Genomic DNA, 25,400 nt, shown 5'->3' with positions numbered 1-25,400 from the left:
CTGCAAGGGTAGAAAGACCCTGATGGGAGTTATTTACAGCCCCCCGAACAGTAGCCAGGATGTGGGATATAAATTACAATGGAAGATAAAAAAAAAGGCATGCAATAAGGGTAATGTTACAATAATCATGGGGGATTTCAATATGCAGGTAGATTGGGAAAATCGGGTGATGCAGGATCCCAAGACAGAATTTGTAGAATGCCTATGAGATGGCCTTACATAACAGCTTGTGGTTGAGCCCACTAGAGGAAAGGCAATTCTGGATTGGGCATTGTGTAATGAAAGAGACACTAGCAAGGATGATGGCAATGGCTGGAGTTTCTGGGAGCATTTTGGTAGGTGCAGAATAGATACATCCCAAATCTGAAGAACTATTCTAAAGGGAGAATGAGGCAACTGTGGCTGACAAGGGAAGTTGAAGACAGCATAAAAGCAAAAGAGAGGCATATAATATAGCAAAAATTAGTGGGAAATTAGAGGATTGCATAGCTTTTAAAAACCAACAAAAGGCAACTAAAAACAACCATAAGGAAAAAAAGATGAAATATGAAGGTAAGCTAGCCAATAATATCAAAGAGGGTACCAAAACCTTTTTATTTATATAAAAAAGTAAAGAGAGGGACAGTAAAATAAAGGTGAGAGTGGATAGCAGACAGCTGGAAAATAACACTAGAGAGGTAATAATGGGGGATAAAGAAATGGAAGACTAACTATATAAGTATTTTGCATCTGTATTCACTGTGGAAGACATTCAAGAGTATTGGGGGGGGCAGAAGTGAGTGTAGTCACTATTAATAAGAAGGTACTTGGGAGTCTTAAATGTCTGAAGGCAGATAAGCCACCTGGACTAGATGGATTACACCACAAGGTTCTGAAAGAGATAGCTGAAGATATTGTGGAGACATTAGTAATGATCTTTCAGGAATCACTAGTTTCTGGAACGGTTCTGGAGCACTGGAAAATTGCAAATGTCACCCCACTCTTTAAGGAGGGACAGAGGCAAAAGAAGGGAAATTATAGGCCAGTTAGGCTGACTTCAGTGATTGGGAAGATGTTGGAGTCCATTTTTAAGAATGAGGTTTAGGGGTACTTGGAGGCTTTTGACAAGGTGTTGCACACGAGGCTGTTTAACAAGATAAGAGCCCATGCATGGTACTACAGGAAAGATACAAGCATGCATAGAAGCTTAGCTGCTTGACAGGAGGCAGAGTATCGGAATAAAGGGGGCTTATTTAGGTTGGCCGCTGTTGATAAGTCGTGTCTGCAACAGGCGGTATTGGGACCCTTCCTTTCACGGCGAATATCAACAAATCAGATGATGGAATTGATGGCTTTGTGGCCAAGTTTGCAAATGATACAAAGATAGATGGAGGAACAGGTAATGTTGATGAAGCAAGGAGTCTGCAGAAAGACTTAGATAGATTAGGAGAGTGGGCAAAGAAGTGGCAGATGGAATATAATGCAGGGAAGTGTATGATCATGCACTTTTGTAAAAGGAATAAAGGCATAGACTATTTCCTGAACAGGGAGAAAATTCAAAAATCAGAGGTGCAAAAAGACTTGGGAGTCCTTGTGCAAGGTTCCCTAAAAGTTAACTTGCAGGTTGAGTTGATGGTGTAGAAGGCAAATGCAATGTTAGCATTCGCTTCACGAGGACTAGAATACAAGAGCAAGATGTGATGCTGAGACTTTATAGAGCATTGGTCAGACCACACTTGAAGCATTGTGAGCAGTTTTGGGCCACTTATCTAAGAAAAGATGTTGTGGCACTGAAGAGGTTTCAGAGGAGGTTCACAAGAATGATTTCAGGAATGGAAAGGTTAATATATGGGGAGCGTTTGATGGCGCCGGGCCTTTACTCACTGGAACTTAGAAGAATGGTGGGGAGGGTGGAGAATCTCATTGAAACCTATTGAGTATTGAACGAGGGTGGATGTGGAGAGGATGTTTCCCTTCGTGGGTGAGTCGAGGATCAGAGAGCTCAACCTCAGAATAGAGGGACGTCCATTTAGAACAGAGATGAGAAGTAATTTGTTCAGCCAGGGAGTAGGGAGTCTGTTAAATTCACTGTCACAAAAGCCTGTGGAGGCCATCATTGAGTATACTTAAAGCAGAGGCTGATAGGTCACAAACAAGAGAAAATCTGCAGATTCTCGAAATCAAAAGCTTACATATGTTTTAAATCTGCAGTAAATCATGCTTACTTTATTGCTTGCACTTTTTTTCTCTTACTCTGCGCATTGGGCGTTTGACGGTCTTTTTTAATGGGTTCTTTTGGGGTTTCTTTGTTTTGTGGCTGTCTGTAAGGAGACGAATCTTAAGGTTGTATAATTTATACATACTTTAATAATAAATGTATTTTGAGCTTTAACATCAGAAAATGTTGGAAATACTTAGCAGGTCAGGCAGTGTCCATGGGGAGGGAAAGAGAGTTAATGATTCTAGTCAATAACGTTTTATGGACTTCATACTACACACCCAGAAGACATTTTTCCCCAATTTTCCATATACTACTCTGTCCCATAACCCCCACTACCACCCAACATCACCCTCCCCTCTCCGTCAATCAACATCCAAATCTTGGAAACCATGGAGAACTTTCTATGTCTTGGAAGCTGGTTTTCAGTGAGGGGGATGAAATTCACCAAAAAACTACAGTAGCTTTTGGCCATCCAGTGACAACTGAAACTCCAAACCAAACTTGCTTTAATAGTTTGGAGCCAGGTGCACAGACAGTATGGTCTGTGCAGGAGAGCTGAGCTGGTGTGATCTATGCTTTAATGCTGGGGATTTTGACTGGAGAAATCTAATCCTTATCCTCCACTTAGCAGCTTAAAGCCCAGCAGAAATCCCACCAATGCTAAATCCTCCAATGCCACCAAGAAGAATGGAAGCCAATATCAATATTCTTTCACAAACAAGAGGCAATCTGGAGATGCTGCAAATCCAAGCAACACACCCAAAAATTGCTGGAGGAACTCAGCAGGCCAGAGAGCATCTATGGAAAAGGGTACAGTCGACGTTTCGGGCCGAGACCCTTCATCAGGGCTCTTTCTCAATATTCTTTCTCAGGTTAACATGGTGGGATTTCAAACTCACTTGCTGAAAGGCTGGTGGAAGCAGATATCCTCACCAACACTTACAGGGCAACGGGATAAACATTTGAAGAGCTGTCACCGGCTGGGCTATAGACCTGAGATATGGGTTTATCATAATAACCCATTTTGCCCAGCAGGGGTCACTGTGAGCCAAATGGCTGTCTTCCGTATCATAAATTTTTTATGAGTCTGTGGTTCAAACCACCAATCAAATGGTTCAATTTAATATCAGAGGATGTATACAGTATACAACCGGACATTCTTACTCTTCACAGAGACATCCACAAAACAAGAAACACTAAAGAATGAATGCGAGCAACATCGGAACCCCATTCAAGCCATTATTATCAACCCTGACACCATTACAAGCTTCCACTCAAAACTCCATCAGTGATCCCCATTTGGAACATTGCCGCATCTACTGACCACCATACCCACCCTTGTGACCACAAAACCCCATCCCTCCACCAAATGCCTCTCCCAAATGTTGTTCCCAATACCAATGGGGACGTCAAAATAATCTAACAGCAATTTCCTCCAACAAATTCTGCCCCACAGAAAAAGGTCGCCACTTCCCATGACATTAATGTCCAAACCCTCTTATGACGTCAGTCTCCATCTTCCCAGCAGACATAGTGCCAGTGATCTCTCCCTGCATTCCTATCGTATCTGCAGACTTTCCCACCAAACAAGCAGAATTCCTGGACAGGAAGTAGGAAGAAAGACAACCCAAATGAAAGCCATAATTCTTCTCATACTCTGAGCACACAGCCCTGTTTGCATCAGCGGCTGTATTTGAATTGGTAGATAGGAATTGCTTTGCTTATGTGCATTTACTGCTATACGATGAATCACAAACAGTGATCAACACTGGAGAATAAGGACAGGCAGATGGCCTTATAATAATTTAGTGATTGAACCACCTACCTAATGCAAGAGTACATACAATATACCTTTGTTCCTAATAATCAGTGTGTTTGGGTATATCGGGTTGTTAGAAGCCTCGTTTGAACTCCCTTGAAATCATAGTGAAGCTTATTTCAGTCCACATTCCAAACTGGAACTTTAGTAAGCTTAAATATTGCTTTCAATCATGTTTCCCAAATCTCAGAACTCCATACCCAACAACATTGGAATACCTTCATGAGAGGATCTTCAGCAGTTCAAGGTGGCAACTCATCGCCACTTCACCAGGATGATTAAGGATGGGCTATAAATGCTGGCCTTGTCCGTGATGCTTAGGTGCTGGAAAATAAATGAACAAACAAATCTTTTCAAACAGCAGAAATATTGTATTCCAAAACTAACTATCCAGCTCTGAATATTGAATTATCTTTCCTCTACCTTCTCATCAGTTGGACTTTCAACTTTCCAGAATGTAATGAGCCTGGGGAAGTGGTCAGTAACCTGGTGAAGCACTGGGTCAGTCTGGTGCCATGAGCAATACATGATAATAACATTACAAGTGAATAACAACTGCTCGCTCATTAATCAACCCTACCTGAATTTATGCAGAAATTATATTTGCAAGGGCAAGAGGTTCTAATATCCAATTACCTGGAATTCTAATCACGGTGTTGTATTTCAGCCATTGCCCTTGTTACCACTGTCTGCTTCCTGTGCACACTTGATTAGATCATCGGAATAATGCAGCTTAATTTCTATAGTGTGTCACCTGTCCTTGGGCACCCTGAGGATTGCTTGTTCTGAAGTGTTTTAGGCTGCTCAACTCAGTCTGGTCATTTTTCCATTACTAAATTGCCTTCGGGATGCCGTGTGACACCATGACAATATCAAAACTTCCATCATGCCCTTCAGTATCTGATGACCACCTGACCTTTCATTACACCAGTCACCCATTGAATCAGACAGCTACCAATCAATCTCCGAACCCTTGCCACCAGGAGACCAATCACCCAACCAGAGCTCCACCGCCAATAATTTAACCACAGCCGCTCCACAATCTCTGACCACCAACTGCAGGTCCCACACTCACATGTCAGAATTCAATGCTCACTCCAACTTCTGTGATGATCCATGAACCACTCTAATCCCAAGGCTCACTCCCCCAATGAATCCCAGACCCCAGCCCTGGCCTACCTTTCCCTCGTTTGCCTGCATTGGTGAAGCAAATGATGGCCCTACTTCATGAAAGTCTGAATCAATACCAATCAAAGACTAAGGTCTCAGGAAGCGTCAGATTTGCAAGAGGCAGGCCCATAACCAAAATGGGGTTTCATGAGGTGACCTTTAGGGCAGTGTTCAATTTCTAAGGCACATGTGGGTACATGGCCAAGTGGTTAAGGCATTCGACTAGCGATCTGAAGGTCGTGAGTTCGAGCCCCAGCCAAGGCAGCGTATTGTGTCCTTGAGCAAGGGACTTAATCACACAGTGCTGTGCGACGACACTGGTGCCAAGCTGTATTGGCCCTTGTCCTTCCCTTGGACAACATCGGTGTCATGGAGAGGGGAGACTTGCAGCATGGGCAACTGCTGGTCTTCCATACAACCTTGCGCAGGCCTGCGCCCTGGAGAGTGAAGACTTTCCCGGTGCAGATCCATGGTCTCGCAAGACTAATGGATGCCTTTATTATTATTGAGCTGGTAGGGTTTTCTTTCCAATTAATTGTTGTGGAGGACCGTCCATGTAGTTTCTCGCCTGCAGCTTAACTTTTGTATCTCTATTTAACCATTATTTTTATTGACAGGAACAATACTGAAAATCAGTAAGAAAATTGTTATATAACAGCATGCAGATCCAAGATCTTTGAATATAAGTAGTGCACTTTCTCCAGGACAACCTATCATTTATTTAAACTCTGTTCAATGCTGGGTGCCTTTCCCTGACAAAACAAAGTGCCAGACACAGTATTTCACAAATAAAAACAGAAAATGATAGACACACTCAGCGGGTCAGACAGCATCAATGGCCAGAGTAACGGTTAACACTTCAGGTCCATTAAGCTGCTTCAGAACAGTATTGGTTTCCTGTGGCATCAGCTAATGACTTTATACCCAATAATATCATCAAGGACGTCTGCAATTCTATAGTGAAAGAAAGAAGCCTTCCTGTGTCAAGGGAAGAAAACAGGACACAGCCTGCTATATTATTTTAAGAATAGATAGAGACGAGGTGTAAGTGCTCTATTTGTATTTCCTATACCACTTCACACAGTGTATTGCACATGTTATATATGGCCTGCAGTGTCAAAACAAGCACAATGCAAATTACAATTCTGAGCTTTGAAAGTGTCACTGGGAAACAAAGCTCTCAGAACAGCAGAGCACAACGTGGCAGCCGTGAACGCCTGAGATTCCACACCACCGGAACAAAGTCAATACTTAGCTTGGCTCTTCAGAAAGAATCAGTACTAACCTGTGGTAACACACACACACACACACGTACACACACACACACACACACACACACACACACACACACACACACACACACACACACACACACACACACACACACACACACACACACGTACACACACACACACACACACACAAAATGGTGGAGGAACTCCGCAGGTCAGGCCACATCCATGGAAATGAACGAACAGTAGACATTTCGGGCCGAGACCCTTCTTCGGGACTGTTTGTTCATTTTCATAGATGCTGCCTGGCCTGCTGAGTTCCTCCAGCATTTTGTGCGTGTTGTTTTGGATTTTAGACTTTCTCACATTTATGATGAACATATAGTGATTGTTTGCACTGAGTTTGAGAAAGCTGACTATGATGAGCACAGAGTTCCAGCCTATAACGCTGACAGGAGGCTGACAGCATTGAGGTGACATTTGAAAATGTTAAGCAGAAATATAAGCTGACAGTTAACAACTTTCGGAAGGGTGAGACGGGTGAAGAGAAGGTCAGCTACATCCTTTTTGTGCACTGGATGCAAAAGATCTGATCTGTTCAACAGCTGGGCAATAAGCGAATCAGAGAATTAAAAATCCAGACAAGATTTTTGAAAAATTCACCACAACCCTCAAGTCAAAATATATCACAGATGTGAGTTCCAAAACCAGAGGTAGTTACCAGGTGAGACAACTGCTGCTGATTTCTTACAAGGCTTAGCAGCAGAATCAGATTTAATATCACTGGCATATGCTTTGAAATTCATTCTTATGTGTCAGCAATACATTGCAATACATATATATTTTCTTTAAAGTTATATTAAATATGTAATGCAAAAAGAGGAATAAAAAGAGAGAAAGCAAATTCAAGGAGATGGGTGCAAGGTTGGCATTCACCTCACCCAGAAAGGTTTGACAGGAAAGAAGACCACTGTAAATATGGTATTGGCAGAGCCATGACACGTGCAGTGACATGAACCGAAACACAAGAAGCCGCAGATAAGGACGCTGACTGCTCAAAAAGGCAATTACCAGATCAGTCCAAGAAAAAGAAAGCGGAGATTACAAACTGTTAAATGGCAAAAGAAATGAATGGAAACCAGACAGAGAGAAGACTTGCAGTGGACTTGTATGAGCATGTGAGCTCGCAGAGAGAAGTGCCTGTATGTGGATCAAAATGCAGGTAATATGGCCAGCATGGCCACTGACTAGTGTCTAGATCAGAAGAACAAACACACAATATTGAGACCATCCATTTTCACAGAGTGTATGTATGGAGGGTTCCCTGGAGAAATAGAATCCAAGCTATCCCTCAAATCAGAAGAAGAGTGAGACCCAAACCTAGACTCAGAACTACAATCTAAAACAGAATGTGGGAGAACAACATAACATCATACCAAAGAATCTTTACTGAAAACCTGAAAGACGGGCATTTCAAAGAAAAAGTTTTACATTGAAGCAATATCATGCTGCTTCGTAGAAAGAACAACGTTCTTGAAAGAATCAGAAGGATTCCACAATGAGTCAGAGGCATGCTTGAAGGCCAGTTCACAGCTGATGATATGCCTAGATCTAAAATGCTTGAATCAGCCATTGGAACGGATCATCAGGCCATTATGGGCAGAGGCCAAAGACCAGAGCAAACCTGACGCCCAGAAAAGGGCATTGGAAAATACAAGTCGATACACAACCTTCACCGTGGCCCATGTTTAACACAACACCTGTACGCTCCAGTTCCAAAGGCTGCCTTTTGGCCTTTGGTAAGCGAAAACAAGCCTCAGCAGAAAATAAATGAGATTCTAAGAGGATACAAGGGATCAACAACAGATGATATCCCCTTCTGTGGAATGAGTGACAAAGTCCCCGACTATCACCTCCATGAGATGATGGAAAGCAGAAGGGTTGAGCTTAAGTCGAATGCTGCACATGGAAGCATAGTGGTTAGCACAACACTTTAACGCACCAGTGACCCGGGTGCAATTCCCGCCCGCCGCCTGTATGGAATTTGCACCTTCTCCTGTCAGTTTCCAAAGTCCAAAGACGTACCAGTTGGTAGGTTAATTGGCCATTGTAAATAGTTCTGTGGTTAGGCGAGGATTAAATTGGGGGTTGCTGGGCGGCTGGCTTGAAGGGCCAGCCTGCACTGTACGTCAATAAAATAAAAAGTATAAAAATAAGTCTATCATAAAGGATAATAAATGCATGACAGATGGAGTTACACCCTTAGCATAGAAAGTGTCACAGCCAGCTCAGATTTGAACAACACTGAAGGACATATCAAGTTTTCTGGGGTCAATCAAGTGCATTAATATCTCATATTACAACATCCCATGTAATGACAAATTGTTGCAGGAATGACTGTCCTGGAACCTTCGTTTCTTGTCAAAAGTTAAAAAGCATAAATTTGGCAGTTGTTAAGTAACCATAGTTCAGCTCTTAGCTGGCTCAGCACAATATTGTGGACCACAGGGCCTGTCCCCTGCTGTACTTTTCTCTGTTCTATGTTTTCACTTTGCATCAGCCAATCAGCAAATAGCTTCATTAGTTTGCTTCTACTTTTTTCCCTTACTGGTTTGTTCATTAGTCGTGCCAATGCTTTTCCCCAGTTTATTTTTAATATGCTAATTATTTTGCAAGTGCAGCTTCAGCAATTACGAATGTATTTTGAGGAATATATTCTATGCATGATTTGTATGACTGTGCCTGCATTCTTTGGTCCATTAGGTATCAAAAAAAAATCAGTAAATCTGGAAGAACCAATAGAACAAAAAGAAATTACAGAATACCAGTAAAATAAATTAGCTAAGTGTGTATTAAGTCATGACACCCACTGAAAGCCTGGAACAGCCCTCATTCAGGAAGACACACCAATAACATTTGAATTTAAAGCAACCGACATGGCAGAGAAATTTTATTCCAACTGAGAAAGAAACCTGTTTTAGAGATTCCATGCATGTGTCCGTAGAAAAAGATGGAAGGGGAGATGAAGGTGATCACTAACCTCTAGAGCTAATCTACAAAATGATTCTCCATGAAGCTTCAGTAAGACTGCAGAGATTGGTCTTGGAGATTCACAGGGACTCAGAGGTGTGATGTTATGCTGAAAAATAAATCAGGAAATGTTGTGCATCATTTTACAATCTCAATGGTTCCTGCAAGAAAACCATGAGATAAGAGATTAAGCTGTAAAGATACATGACTGAGCAATATTACAAAGCTGTTAAGATCAGCAAAGTCGAGGAGTAGCAGATACTTTCCCAGCAAGCAATTCAGGAAGGGACCAACAAATTAACTCCACAAAAGATCAGAATTGACTGCTACAACGACTACCATAGATTGAAAACTATTTGTAGGACAAGGGATTTCTAAGAAATTGGTGCATAACAACAGATCCCAATTCGCCTCCAGAAAATTCTGAGAGCTTGCAAACTGTTGAATCTGTGTTTGTTTTCTAATCCTCAGGTTTCTTCCAGGAGTCAGGAATGACAAGCAGTCTTAATTCCAAGATTTCAGTTTATTTTAGAGTACTAAGAAACATACAAATAGTAAGCAAACTAAATAAAGAGCTGAGAATTGATGCTAAGAGGTGGAAACAAAGGAAAAGAAGCCAAGAAGCCAACTCTGAAAAATCTATCATTTTTAAAATAAGTTAAGGAAAATTCCTTAGATAAGAATGAATTAGTTAATAGGCTACATAATTTAAACATTTACATCATGTGGGTAATGTGCTAATACTTCGCCAATGAAAAAGGTGAAAAACTGTTAGTTTAGCTGCTATACTGCTTTCTGCCAGTGAGTGAAAAAATATACAAGTTTGTTTAAAGAGTACAAATCTTTTAAAAAGTGTTATTAAAAAAGACAGTGGTTTCCAACAAAACCAATTTAAGTTCACCAATGTGAATTCATCCCCACACTATCCAAAATTAGTTTCCTAAAGAGACATACCTAAATAGTCAAGAGGAGCGTTATCAAGAGCAGAAAAAGAAAGTAACACCCAAACCTTGCTTTATTGTTATTCAAAGCTAAGGAAAAGGGGATCTATAACCAGAGGACATAGATTTATGGTGTGAGGGGAAACATTTAACTAGGGCGTGAGGGGCAATAGTTTCCACACAGAGGGTGGTGGGTATGTGGAAAGGACTACTAGATGAGGTGTCAGAGGCTGATATAATTAAAACATTTAAGAGGCATTTAGACAAATATATGGATAGAAAGGGTTTCCAGGGATATGGGCCAAAAACAGATAGATGGGACTAATTCATGAAGTTGTCCTGAAGGACCTGTTTCCATGTTGTATACCCCTATGACTTCAAATCACCAGTTAAGTCTCTAAATTGGAAGAAGTACAAGCTCCTCCAAAAGGCCAAAAAGAAGAATTAATGACTAAATGACTGTAACAACAATGTTAAGTCATTACCTGAAATGAAGATAGAGCTTAAACAGAACAGTTAAAGATGCATTTCATCCATTCATCCCTACAAAACTAGATCTGAAGATACACTTACTGCAAACATGCAGCGAATGGTGGGAGTCCTCAGACCAATTGGCTCTAAGTAGCTCAGAGGAGATCTGAACCATCTCTGTGCTTGGACCTGATCAGGGCATCAGTCCCAACAGTTGCAGGCAATCAACTTGCCAATTTGTGAATAGTAAGCGAGGGGAAGGTGATGCAAGGACTGGGGAATATATGAAATTATATAGCTCCTATTTGGCACAGAAAGCACAGTGGTAAAGCAGGGCCACAATGGACCACAAGGCCAATCGGACCACAATGTCTAAACAGAACACAATGCCAAATGAAACAACTCACGTCTGCCTGCACATGATCCATATCTATCTGTTCCTTGCATATTCGTGTTCCTATATGGAAGGAGAACCTCCAAGAGGACCACAAACGTATTGTAGTTTGGAGGATTGTGTGCCTCAATGACCCAGACAGTTATGTTGACTGGAATCAGGGCTTCATGGGTTGACCCTTGGTAGGGTCGCCCATGCCAAACAGGTCAAAGGATAGAAGCCAGACTAACGGCTGATTTATACTTGTGTGTCAAATGTACGCCATAGGTACAGTGTAGCCGCATATCCTACTCTGTGCTCTACGAGAACCCTACACCATAGCCTAACGCGCACCTCTCCCAAAATGTAACTACATGTCGCGGCGACGCAGACTACAACAACCGTGATTGGTCCGCTTGGTAGCATCGCATTTCCTCCTACGCTGCAATAGCTTGCCATTGGGCGACTGAAAGGCAGGGAAGGAACTCTGGCCGCAATGTTTTCCATAAAGCTTTACAGACCTCCGAAATTATGGAGGACCCTGTGCTTGACGCCAGTTTGTAGCTAGCTGCTACAGCCTGTTGACTTCCACCTGAATGGTGATTGCCAGTCTCTGAGTATACTGTGCATACACTGATGCAATATTAATGGTTGGAGATGATGAACCAAATCGTTAAATCTACCTGCCGACATCCGAAAATATTTGAAAGGCATTTCCTCGTCCATATCTCTCAGTGGTCAGACAAGCACAGAAAATTCACCCTCTTCAGTTTCAGTCGCTGAATTGTTTGAAGTTTGAGTTTCTTCATGTTGAGTTTCAACACGAAGAAACTCAACACAGTGGCAAAGAAACCCCACCGCCAACTAGCGTTTTGGCGGTGATTTGCAGCACGACGCAGGCACACCAGCACACAAGTATAAATGCTCACAACAGCGTAGCCCACTTGCGTACGCTATGGTGCATGCTAGTATACACAAGTATAAATCAGCCTTAAGAGTGGTCCACTAGTCCTACTGGTTCAGGGGTTCAGCTCAGGGCTGACAACCCTGACGGGTAAAGCGTTGTTATGGAAGCGGCAGTGAAGGACCTTTTACATCTGAGTGTGATGATATTCCCGAGTCTCCACCCGGAACTTGCATGACTGACTATAGTGAAAACCGAGTTACTGACATGATGAAGGAAGCCCCGAACACCACCGGAGGTGGTGGACCTTCGTTGTTGCCCTAAACGCCAGCGGTGTAACGGGCAATGGAGAGATATGGAAGGAGAGGGAGAACAAATGCCTCAAACTGAGGCGCGAAGGCTTCAATGCAGAGTAGGAGAAAAGGAGGCCATTGATAGCAGGTAGGGGGACATTACTGCAAGGACAGAGGACATACCTTTCAGGCTGCATACAAATGAAAAAGTTAATAGAAAAAGCAAGTTAGCCACTTACTTGTTAATGTGAAGAGTAGGAGCATCACCTGGTCAAAAAGATCAAATTTAGATTAGGATTAGATAAAGCACAATGTTTTAAATGTTTTTGTAGATCCCATGGAAGGTTACCAGGTGGGGCCCAGTCAGCCAATGAGCTGTAGGTTTATTTTCTGAACTTCTATGCCGTCGCAGTCCGCCCTTATGTAACATACAGAAGCAGCCAGACAGCATTCGCATCCCCATCGCTATTTCTGTAAGAAAGCAACAAGCTTGCACCGTGGTACTAAAATGGGGATGTAAACTGTGCTTCTGTCATCAGGGAGCTGGTTGGTCACGTAAACCGCCACCTCATCAGGAATGGCCTCATTTAGGGTCAAGCTTTTGTGAAGAAAACCTTCAAATTGCAGCTTTCTGCAGTTACCACAGCAACCAAAACAGTGAGAACAAAATTGGAAATGGACGAACGTGCATAAATATATATTAAATGAGTATATAGCCAAACAAATGACAAAAAAAAACAATTGTGGGAGGAAAAGTGGACCGGCTTTTCTGTTAAATTATTTACAATATATGCAGCTTTGAGTCTGCACATCAAAAACACACCGGATATTAATCTTTAAAAGGCTGATTGGGCACATCTCAATGCTTGATCTGAATAATTTTCCTGCACAGAAACGTTCTTGCAAAGAAAACAGTTTTCAAGTAACATTCTCGAGGGACTTTTGACTCAAGAAATGAGAGAGTTCAGAGCAATATTAAATATGGTAACTATGAACAAAAATAGCCATTGTAGAGTTTTGATACAATATAAAAATGTGCAGAGAGGAATAGGTGGGAGGGTTGGCATGAAAACATATGGTCTCAGTTTCGGTTCTGTACTTTATTCTGAAACAAAGGACCCTGAAAACCTGGCAGAATATGAGGTGTGGCTCAACATTTTTCTCCAGCTGAACCTTTAACTCTCATGATGTTCCACTGCAACTTGACGGACGGTGCACGCTGCACAGTTGCATCTTCAGTCAAGTCGTTAAAGGAAGGCTCTCTCTCTCAGCTTGTCGTGAAAGATCTCACAGCACAATTTCAAAGAAAGACAGTGGAACTATGCTCAACATCTTGGAAAATAATTAATGTTCAGAGTTCAAAGTACATTTATTATCAAAGCATGCATGCATGCATTATGCAACCTTGAGATTTGTCTCCCGACAGCCACCGAACAAAGAAACCCAAAAATACACCAAACATGCAGTGAAAAGAAAAACAAATCATGCAGAAAATAAATGCAAACAAATGGCGTTCTGAAATGAAGTCCACAAAGAGAGTCCGTCTACAGACCCCTGGTTCGATTAAAATCTAAACAGATTATCTAATCATTTAGAATCTATATCTGAGAAGTTTTGCTTTGGGGAAATTTCCTGCCACGTCAAGGACTACACCTCAAAGGGATTTTGTTAGCTATAAAGTATTTCCTGAAGTCATGAAAGGGACATAAAAAGTTGTATACAAATGCAAGCCTGTCTGGCTGTAATTACTAGAAGGAAAAACAGCATTAAATGGATAAATTTGATGAACAATTTGTGTAGATCAACATATAACAGAACCAGTAGTTTATCAAAACAAAGTTGGATCACTGGAAGTAGAATATAAATATTAATGTATGTTATAAGCTACAAGATCATCATCATCATCAGGTGCCATGCCCAGTTTGAGCTTTGACTGCCATGGCCCACACACTCCTGTTTCGGGTCAAGTGGATCAATTCATTGGTATTCATTTCCAGTTCTCTGGCTGCTGTCTCCATCATCATTTGTCTTTGCCTTCCACTTGCTTTCTTCCCTTCAATCTTTCCCATAATTACCGTGCATTCTAACTCCTCTTTCCTAATCACATGTCCAATGAAGTTAAGTTGCCTTTTCATGATCTCATACATTATTTCTCTTTATGTGCTTGCTCTGTTCATGACATCCTCATTAGATATTCGTCTCGTCCATGATATTCTTTGCATCCTCCTCAAAAACCACATCTCTGCTGCTTCAATTCGTTTCCTCATGTTACTAGATATTGTCCAACTTACTGAGCCATGTAACATAACTGGATAAACATAACATTTCAGTGCTCTGAGGTGGGTTGTCGTGCCTAGTTTAGTGTTTGTCAGTATACTCTTCATTCTCATAAAGGTGTCTTTTGCCATCCCTATTCTTCTTTTGATGCCCATGTCACACCTGCCATCTGATGTCACCCAGCTTCCTAAGTAGCAAAAGTTCTGTACTTGTTTTATGTCTTCCCCATTTATTCTCAGCCTGCAGATAGGATTCTCCTTCTTTTTGGATATCACCATACATTCTGTCTTTTTGCAATTGATAGATAGACCCATTCTTGCACTTTCTTCAGCAACTATATCAATTAAGTTTTATGGTTCTTCCTCCATACTTGCAATTAGCACAGTGTCATCCGCATATCTAAAATTATTGATGTTTTCACTGCCAACTTTGATTCCCAAGATGTCTCTTATTTTTTTGTAATATTGTTTCACTGTATACATTAAACAAATCAGGGGAGAAAACACACCCTTGTCTAACGCCTCTCTTGATTTTCATAAACTGACTCACTTCTCCATCTATTCTTACAGTGGTAGTTTGTTCCCAGTACAGATTTCTGATTAGGCAGAGGTCTTTTGAATCTAGATCTAGAGTTTTCTGTAATATTTTGAATAACTTTTGTGCTTTACTTTATCAAATACTTTTGTGTAGTCGAATAAACGAACAAACAGATCTTTTTGCACTTGAATAGCTTGTTCTGATAGTATCCTTAACATCAATGTTGTGTTTCTTGTACCTTTGTCTTTCACAAAACCACATTGTTCTTTACCTATTTCAGCTTGTATCTTACTTTTAGTTCTTGTCATCAAAATTCTCAGAAGTATCTCAGTGTTATGGTCCTATGTAATTCACATTCTATTGCTCCAGGTTGCTTAGGAAGAGTGATAAATACTGATTTTTTCACCTTTTCTGGTATTATTCCAGCCTCATAAACGTCATTGATTAAATCAGTAAGTTTTTCAATTCCATAATCTTCAAGGGCGATAATTTGTTCTATTACTAATTCATCAGGACCTGCTGCCTTTCCTTTCTTCATCTTATTTATTGCATTACGAACTTCAGATTTTAAAATACTTGGACTTTCAATGTTCTTCTTAATTTCTGGTTTTTTGCCTTGATTGTCTTCAAACAATTCCTGAATAAACCCAGTTCATCTGTTCATAATCTCATCTTTTTCCATGATAATGGTACCGTCCTTTGCTTTCAAACATCCACCTGAAGAACAGAGGAGCTTTTTACCAGTGATATTCTTGATTTGCTGATGTAACCTTTTTGGATCAGTAATAGGGATTTTTTCTAATTTCTCACAATCCTGGTTTAACCATTCTTCTTTGGCTTTTTGACATAAACTTTTAACTTTTCTATCTAAGGACTTATATTTTATAGGATTTGCTTTCTTCCGTCTCCTTCTTCCATTAGATTTTTGATTTCATCTGTCATCCATTTATTTTTTGTGCTTTTTTCTTTTTTTAGGAATCACTGACTTTGCTGATTCTACCAAGGCATGCTTTAGAGAGTTAAACCTCATTTCTACATGTTTGCTATCGTATTCAACAGATTCTATTTCTAGACTTTGAAATCTATTCCTTACTTCAATTGTAAATTTTCGTCTTAAGTTTTCTTCTTTAATTAATTGCGAGTAGTCAAGGGATTGTTCAGGTTTTTGTTTCTTTAGTTTTTTATGTTTTACTTTTACATGACATATTACTGGGTTATGGTCAATATTACAGTCTGCACCTGGACATGTTTTGCATTGAGTCACTGAGTTTCTAAATCTTTGGTTTATAGTAATAAAGTCAATTTGATTTCTGGTGTTATCACCTGGACTTTTCCAGGTCCACAAGCGTCTTGGATGGTTTTTAAGGTCGGTATTCATAATGACCTGATTATTCATCTTGCACCATTCTACCCATTTCTCTCCTCTTTCATTTCTTTCCCTAGTCCAAATTTTCCTATGGTATTTCCATCCGCACCTTGTCCTACTTTAGCATTTAGATCTCCCATGACAATAACAATATCTTGAGATTTGCATCCATTCTTTGCTTCTTCGATGTGATAAATGAAATGGAAAGACTAAAGATTAACATCATGGGAATTAGTGAAGTTCATTGGACAGGTGCTGGAACATGTCCGAATAGAAATAAAACACTAATTTATTCTTGTGGAACATCCCATACTAATGGAGTAGGAATTCTTATAGATGAAAACATGGCAAAAAGTGTTTTAGCTACAAGATACAGAGTGTAATATTAAAATTATCTTCAATGCTTTAATGACAGTGCTGGGTATCAATTCTTGTGCAAAATGTTTCAAAGTGACAGGTCAAGATTATAAATTGCAAACACTGTATTACTTTTCATCTTGTATACCCTTTGCCCATACATTTTACATTCTCTCATCACCTCTGCTCTGTTTAATTGGAGTGACACACCCCACTGTCATCCCCACACCAGCAGTACACTGCGATTACGGCTTTATACTGGACAACACCAATAATTTCTACCTGTAATGAACAAGTGGTACAGGAGGGGCAAGCAAAGAGAAACACAGCTTCCCCTTTAAGTCCCTTTATCATCTCCAGATTCCCAACCAACAGCCTTGTGAAGTGCTTTCATTAGAATGACTGCAATGGCTCAAATTGTAATTAAACACTACCTTCTCAGAGGCAATTAGAAATGGGTTATGAGTGGCTTGCCTGTGACACCCACGTTTCATAAATCAATAAATAAAGCTGTCTTTATGTTTAGATCTAAGGTTTTCTCATTAAAAAGAAATTATTCAGAGCTTAAGAAGAACTATTGTTTAAATCTTGTTATGGGTGTTTACCTACTGCGGAAGAAATTCCTTTGTAAACTGTCTTATGAAGTGATGATTGTATTATGTTGTATTCGTGCTCAGTTTTACAACCAACAGCGGTACTATGGTTAATATAGAAATAAAGAAACAAAGCAGGGATGATTGCAAACACTCTTGAAGATCCACATTTCAGGCCATTATGCATACAAGTGACAAAGAAAGAAAGAACAGCATAAATCTGAATATTTTCTTACAGAGCCTGGTTGGAATCTGGAACACGCAGCCTGAAGGGCTGGCGGAAGCAGGTTTTCCTACAACACATTAGAAGTATCTAGTGTGTAAAAAGATACAGACAAGAGGTGTATTTCCACCTGGCATAACATTCCATTGGACCGCCCGAGTGACAGAGATACCCAAGTTCGACTCCGCAACGTGTTAATCAGAACGTTATCAAAGGAGAACAAATGTCATTTAAATCAAGGGAATTGAAATTAAAATCAAAGCTAATGCTAAGCTGAATACATTAGCTTTGATTTTATATTCAGTTCCCATTATTTAATTGTCATTTATATTGATATGGACTCGATAGTTAGGGGGTCAGATAGGCAATTCTGTGGACGCAGTCCAGAGACCCAGATGGTAGTTTGCCTCCCTGGTGCCAGGGTCCGGGATGTTTCCGATCGTGTCCAAGATATCCTGAAGTGGGAGGGTGAGGAGCCAGAGGTCGTGGTACATATAGGTACCAATGACATAGGTAGGAAAAAGGAAGAGGTCCTGAAAGGAGAATATAGGGAGTTAGGAAGGGAGTTGAGAAGAAGGACCGCAAAGGTATTAATCTCGGGATTACCGCCTGTGCCACGCGACAGTGAGAGTAGGAATGGAATGAGGTGGAGGATAAATGTGTGGCTGAGGGATTGGAGCCGGGAGCAGGGATTCAAGTTTCTGGATCATTGGGACCTCTTTTAGCACAGGTGTGACCTGTACAAAAAGGACGGGTTGCGCTTGAACCCAAGGGGAACCAATATCCTGGCGGGGAAGATTTGTGAAGGCTACTGGTGAGACTTTAAACTAAAATGGTTGGGGGGTGGGAATCAAATTGAAGAGACTAGAAGAGAGGAGGTTAGTTCGCAAATAGAGAAAGCTAGTAGACAGTGTGTGAGGAAGGATAAGCAGGTGACAGAGAAGGGGAGTGCTCAGACCGAAAATGTAGGGGAGAAGGAAGAAAAAGATAATAAAGTTGTTTGCACCATTAGGGATAAACTGAGAGTAAGAGGTGGAGAGTTTCTTAAATGCATCTATTGCAATGCTAGGAGCATTGTAAGAAAGGTGGATGAGCTTAGAGCATGAATTGATACCGGGAAATATGATGTTGTAGCTATTAGTGAAACATGGTTGCAGGAGGGGTGTGATTGGCAACTGAATATTCCTGGATTTCGTTGCTTTAGATGTGATAGAATCGGAAGGGCAAGAGGGGTAGTGCTGCATTGCTTGTCAGAGAAAATATTACTGCAGTGCTTTGACAGGATAGATTAGAGGGCTCGTCTAGGGAGGCTACTTGGGTGGAATTGAGGAATGGGAAAGGTGTAGTAACGCTTATAGGGATGTAATATAGACCACCTAATAGGGAGCGAGAATTGGAGGAGCAAATTTGTAAGGAGATAGCAGATATTTGTAGTAAGCACAAGTTTGTGATTGTGGGAGATTTTATTTTTCCACACATAGACTGGGAAGCTCATTCTGTAAAAGGGCTGGATGGTTTGGAGTTTGTAAAATATGTGCAGGATAGTTTTTTGCAGCAATACATACAGGTACCAACTAGAGAAGGGACAGTGTTCGATCTCCTGTTAGGGAATGAGATAGGTCAGGTGACGGAGGTATGTATTGGGGAGCACTTTGAGTCCAGTGATCACAATGCCATTAGTTTCAATATAATTATGGAGAAGGATAGGACTGGACCCAGAGTTGAGATTTTTGTTTGGAGAAAGGCTAACTTTGAGGAGATGCAAAAGGATTTAGAAGGAGTGGATTGGGCCATTTGTTTTATGGGAAGGATGTAATAGAGAAATGGAGGTCAATTAAAGGTGAAATTTTGAGGGTACAGAATCTTTACGTTCCTGTTAGGTTGAAAGGAAAGGTTAAAAGTTTGAGAGAGCCATGGTTTTCAAGGGATATTGGAAACTTGGTTCAGAAAAAGAGAGAGATCTACAATAAATATAGGCAGCTTGGAGTTAATGAGGTGCTCAAGGAATATAAAGAATATAAAAAGAATCTTAAGAAAGAAATTAGAAAAGCTAAAAGAAGATATGAGGTTCATAATCACAAAATACTCTGCAGATGATGGGGTCAAAGCAACACTCACAACACGCTGGAGGAACTCAGCAGGTCTAGCAGCATCCATGGAAATGATTAGTCAACATTCCGTGCTGCCCGACCTGCTGAGTTCCTCCAGCGTGTTGTGAAGATATGAGGTTGCTTTGGTAAGTAAGGTGAAAATAAATCCAAAGTAATATAACTGTTTCTACAGTTATATTACTAGCAAAAGGGTAGTGAGGGATAATATTTGTTCCTTAGAGAATCAGAGTGGACAGCTATGTGCGGAGCCAAAAGAGCTGGGGCAGATTTTGAACAATTTCTTTTCTTCGGTATTCACTAAGGAGAAGGATATTGATTTGTATAAGGTAAAGAAAACAAGTAGGGTAGTTATGGAAACTATGTTGATTAAAGAAGAGGAAGTACTGGTGCTTTTAAGGAATATAAAAGTGGATAAGTCTCCGGGTCCTGACAGGATAGTCCCAAGGACCTTGAGGGAAGATAGTGTAGAAATAACAGGGGCTCTGACAGAAATATTTCAAATGTCGTTAGAAATGGGGATGGTGTCAGAGCATTGGCGCATTGCTCATGTGGTTCCATTGTTTAAAAAGGGTTGTAAGAGTAAACCTAGCAATTATCGGCCTGTAAGTTTGACATCAGTGGTGGGTAATTTAATGGAAAGTATTCTTAGAGATGGTATATATAATTATCTAGATAGACAGAGTCTGATCGGGAACAGTCAACATGGATTTGTGCGTGGAAGGTCATGTTTGACAAATCTTATTGAATTTTTGAAGAGATTACTAGGAAAATTGACGAGGGTAAACTGGTGGATGTTGTCTATATGGATTTCAGTAAGGCCTTTGACAAGGTTCCACACGGAACGTTAGTTAGGAAAGTTCAATCGTTAGGTATTAATATTGAAGTAGTAAAATGGATTCAACAGTGGCTGGATGGGAGATGCCAGAGAGTAGTGGTGGATAACTGTTTGTCAGGTTGGAGGCCAGTGACTAGTGATGTGCCTCAGGGATCTGTACTGGGTCCTATGTTGTTTGTCATTTACATTAATGATCTGGATGATGGGGTGGTAAATTGGATTAGTAAGTATGCAGATGATATTAAGATAGGTGACGTTGTGGATAATGAAGTAGGTTTTCAAAGCTTGCAGAGAGATTTAGGCCAATTAGAAAAGTGGGCTGAAAGATGACAGATGGAGTTTAATGCTGATAAGTGTGAGGTGCTACATTTCGGTAGGACTAATCAAAATAGGACATACATGGTAAATGGTAGGGCATTGAGGAATGCAGTAAAACAGAGTGATCTAGGAATAATGGTGCATAATTCCCTGAAGGTGGAATCTCATGTGGATGGGGTGGTGAAGAAAGATTTTGGTATGCTGGCCTTTATAAATCAGAGCATTGAGGATAGGAGTTGGGATGTAATGTTAAAATTGTACAAGGCATTGGTGAGGCCAAATTTGGAGTATTGTGTACAGTTCTGGTCACCGAATTATAGGAAAGATGTCAATAAAATAGAGAGAGTACAGAGGAGATGTACTAGAATGTTACCTGGGTTTCAGCACCTAAGTTACAGAGAAAGGTTGAACAAGTTAGGTCTTTATTCTTTGGAGCGTAGAAGGTTGAGGTATTTAAAATTATGAGGGGGATAGATAGAGTTGACGTGGATAGGCTTTTTCCATTGAGAGTAGGGGAGATACAAACAAGAGGACATGAGTTGAGAGTTAAGGGACAAAAATTTAGGGGTAACATGAGAGGGAACTTCTTTACTCAGAGAGTTGTAGCTGTGTGGAACAGGCTTCCAGTAGAAGTGGTAGAGGCAGGTTCGATTTTGTCATTTTTTTAAAAAATTGAATAGGTATATGGACAGTGAAGGAATATAGGGTTATGGGCTGAGTGCAGGTAGATGGGTCTAGGTGAGGGTAAGCATTCGGCATGGACTAGAAGGGCCGAGATGGCCTGTTTCGTGCTGTAATTGTTATATGGCTATATATTTGTTCTTCCTCAATAATATTCAGATTAACACATTGTGGAGACCAGCTCAGGTACCTCTGTTAACTGAAATGCTCCAGTAAAAGGTTACACAAGGTGGAAAGGCCCTCTGTTATCTGACTCAATCAAGAATTTCCCCCCATGAAGACTTTAAAGAAACTCTTTTCCTCACCCGAATTTCAGCATGTCAATTTCCTTTTGGTGTATCTGAAGAATAATCATAAGACGTAGGAGTAGAATTCGGCCACTCAGACCATCAAGTCTGTTCCTCCATTTCAACATGGTTGATTTATTATCCCTTTCAACCCCAGTCTTCTGTCTTCTCTCCATAACCTTTGACACCTTGATTAACTAAGAACCAATCAACCTTTGCCTTCTATATACTCAATTACTTGACCTCCATAGCTGTCCATAGCAATAAATTCCATAGATTCACCTCCCTCTGGTGAAGGAACTTTATTCTCATCTCTGTTTTACGTGGGTGTTCCTCTATTCTAAGGCTGTGCCCTCTGGTCAGAATCAGAATCAGGTTTACTATCACTGGCATGTGACGTGAAATTTGTTAACTTAGCAGCAGCAGTTCAACGCAATCTAGCAGAAAGCAGCCTGATGTGCAGCACTTTGTCAAAGGCCTTCGGTAAATCCAGGTAAACAACATCCACTGACTCTCCTTAGCCTATAATGCCTGTTATTTCCTCAATGAATTCCAACAAATTTGTCAAGGACAACTTTATCATGTGCATCTATGTACTCTGAAAACTTCATCCTTAATAATGGGTGGGCACGTGGCCAAGTGATTAAGGCATTGGACTAGCGACCTGAAGGTCGTGAGTTCAAGGCCCAGCTGAGGCAACGTGTTGTGTCCTTCAGCAAGGCAATTAATCACACATTGCCCTGTGATGACACTGGTGCCAAGCTGTATGGGTCCTAATGCTGTTCCCTTGGACAACATTGGTGTCGTGGAGAGACTTGAAGCATGGGCAACTGCTGGTCTTCCATACAACCTTGCCCAGGCCTGTGCCCTGGAGAGTGAGGACTTTCCAGGTGCAGATCCATGGTCTCGCAAGACTAACAGATGCCTTTTTTTTTAAATAATGGACTCTAACATATTCCCAATCACTGAAATCAGGATAACTGGCCTATGATTTCCTTTCTTCTGTATCCCTTCTTTGTTAAAGAGTGGAGTGACGTTTACAATTTTCCAGTCCTCCTGAACCATTCCAGAATCTGTAGATTCTTGAAAGATCATTACTAATATCTTCATAATTTCTTCAGCTACCTCTTTCAGAACCATGTGGTGTAGTCCATCTGGTCCAGGCAACTCACCTACCTTCAGATCCTTCAGTTTCCTTAGTAATAGCAACTACACTCTTTTTCAATCTTTTTATTAATTTCATAATAATAAACATATCATAATATTGATACAAAGTTATTGGGAATACGTTGTTGTAGTTAACATAGTTAAATATAAGCCCAGTTGACACATGAGTGTTAAATCTCCCAATCAGCAACTGCACTCACTTCTGTCCCCTGACACTCTTGAATTTCTGGCATACAGCTCGTATCTTCCACAATGAGGACTGATGCAAAATACTTACTAAGTTCACCTGCCATTTATTTGTCCCCCATAACTTCTCCAGTGTCATTTTCCAGCCGGTCAATTATCCACTCTCACCTCTCTTTTGCTCTTTAGATACCTGAATAAACATTTGGTATTCTCTTTGATATTTTGGCTATCTTACTTTCATATTTCATCTTATCTCTCCTTATGACCTTTTTGTTTAGGTACTTATTGTTGATTTTTTTTAGAAGCTTCCCAATCCTCTAAGCTCCCATTATTTTTTGCTATATTAAATGCCCTCTGTTTTGATTTGATGCTGTCTTTGACTTTCCTTGTCAGCCATGGTTTCCTTATCCTTTCTTTAGAAGACTTCTTCATGTTTGGGATTTATCTACCCTGTGCCTTCCAAATTACCCGAGAAACACCATCAACTCTGGCCTGCTCTTCTCTCATGCCTCTGTAATTCCTTTAACTCCAGTGTAATAAAATGGTAAAATAATACATCTGACTATCTTCTCCCTCTCAGACTGCAGGGTGAATGCTGTCTGGTTCATTACACAGCACCCAATCCAGAATTGCCTTTCCCCCCACAACATGCTCTGAAAAGTCGGCATTCCACAAATTCCCTCTCTTGGGACCAAACACCAATCTGATTTTCCCAATCTACCTGCATATTGAAATTCCCCATGACTATCGTTACATTACATTGCCCTTAATACATGCCTTTTCTATCACCCATTGTAATTTATATTCCACATTACGGCTATTGTTCAGAGACCTGGACATAACTCCCATCAGGATAATTTTACCCTTGCAATTTTTTAATTCTACTGTCAGTACCTCCAGTTGAACTTTGTCTTTTTGTGTGTTTTCCCCCTAGCTGTCAGTCTGTGGTTTTGTATTGCCATGTGCTCCTGTCCCCGCTCCTGCTCTACTCCGGCCCCTGTATTACTGAGTACTCCGTCTCTCACCTGTTTCTCATTATTACCTGTATTGCTGCCACCTGTGTCTCATTGTGCTCCACCTATCATCTGCCTCTCTGTTTATTGCTCAGTGTATTTCAGTCCTGTGTTTTCACCTGTTTGTTGCCAGATTGTACCAGTGAATTTTCCTGAGCCTTTCCAGCATTCATATCTGTCTGCTGACTCTGCCTGTTTCCCGATTCTGGTTTTTGGATTTCTCTGGAATTTTTGATCTGCGCCTGAACTTTGACGCTGACTTTGTTGCCCCTCGGGATTTGCTACTCAGTAAATATCACAGTGTGCACAGTACTTGGTCTGCGATTGGGTCCCTGCTTCAGTGTCCTGACACCTACCCACAAGGATTCTACATCTTCAGATTTTATGTCAACTCTAAGGACTTTATTTCATTTTTTACCAACAGAGCCACTCACTCCCTCTGCCCACCTGCCTCTCCTTTCAATACAAGGTGTACCCCTGGATATTAAGCTCCCAACTATGATTTTATTTCAGCCATGTCTCAGTGATGCCCACAGTATCATACCTGCCAGTCTCTAATTGCCTACAAGATCATATACCTCATTCTATATACTGTGGGCATTCAAATATAGCAACTTTGTTCATCACCGTTTTCAACTTTGCCACCATGTTACACTTCACCTCTTCCCACTGACAGTGTAGAAGAGCCACACTGAAAAAGCTGAAAGAGGAGAAATTTCCTCAACTCACACTTGACTACACAAGAATAGATTTTGAAAGAATTTCAAACTGAAGAATATTGATAACCTCCAATTTCTGAAAAATTCTTCTTCTTTTGAGCTAAAAAAAACATTTCGGAATCTTACAGAAAATATGAAAATATAGGTTAAAATATTTTAGACAGCGGTCAAATATCCAGAAATTTATCCTGGGTTCTCCGTGCAGATGGCATTTAATAACAGACTAGCAGAGAAAAGGTCATTTCATACACAAAGTGATTTCATACACAAAGTGTGAAAGTGTTATGCACAGAGCCT

This window comes from Mobula hypostoma, chromosome 27 (genome assembly GCF_963921235.1).
Source record: "Mobula hypostoma chromosome 27, sMobHyp1.1, whole genome shotgun sequence".
In the NCBI taxonomy this organism is placed as follows: Eukaryota; Metazoa; Chordata; class Chondrichthyes; order Myliobatiformes; family Myliobatidae; genus Mobula; species Mobula hypostoma.
Note: the sequence above shows the minus strand (reverse complement) of the source record.